Below are 817 nucleotides of genomic sequence, written 5' to 3'. Positions count from 1 at the left end.
ATAATATATTATTTTGAGTTTCTCCTATTTATCTATCATCTCATATTTATCTATCTTCTATTTTTCACTATATATATTATTTTGAATTTCTCATATAAGAGAAGCCATGCAATATTTGTGTGTCTGACTTATTTCACTTAACATTATGCTCTTAAGTTGTATCCATTTGCCTGGAGATGCCTCAAGTTGATCCTTCTTCTGGCATAGTCGAACTCCATGGTATATAAATACCATATTTTCTTTATCATTCATCCATTGATGGATATATACACTCTGTCCAAGACCCAGCTTTTATGAATTGTGCATGAGTGTGCATGTATCCTTATAATTTGATGATTTTAATTCTTTTGGGAAAATACCTAGAAGGGAGAGAGTTATGACCCCCAAGCTCTCAATCATAGTGCATATCAGGTTTTCTCATAAATGTACAATCCAGGAAGTATTTTTCAACATTCTACTATGTGCCAAGCACACTGCCAGGCCCAGGGTGAGAGACCTGCCCATGCAGCATCAGTGGGCCAATTGCATTGCCAGAGCAGGCTCCAGGTCCCCTTTTCTAGCTTACACTGCTTTCTTGGGATCAGGCCCAAGAGCTCACCCTGCCCACCCTGTCCTGAAGGACTGCTACCTCCTTGCATCTCTCCAGCCAACCCCCACATGGCAGCAAAATGACAGAGTCTCAGCTGTTCCCCAAGACACATACACAGGCTTTTCTTGCTAATCAGCACCAGGCAACATGCTGGGAAAGTGAAAATAAGGTCACAGAGGTTCACTGTGTGTTTTGAGTCCTGGTACTTCACACAACATTTGCTGTACT

This window comes from Fukomys damarensis, unplaced genomic scaffold (assembly GCF_012274545.1).
Source record: "Fukomys damarensis isolate Sample0158 unplaced genomic scaffold, DMR_v1.0_HiC HiC_scaffold_38, whole genome shotgun sequence".
Taxonomy (NCBI): domain Eukaryota; kingdom Metazoa; phylum Chordata; class Mammalia; order Rodentia; family Bathyergidae; genus Fukomys; species Fukomys damarensis.
The sequence above is the reverse complement of the archived record's forward strand: the minus strand, read 5'-3'. Positions refer to the sequence as shown.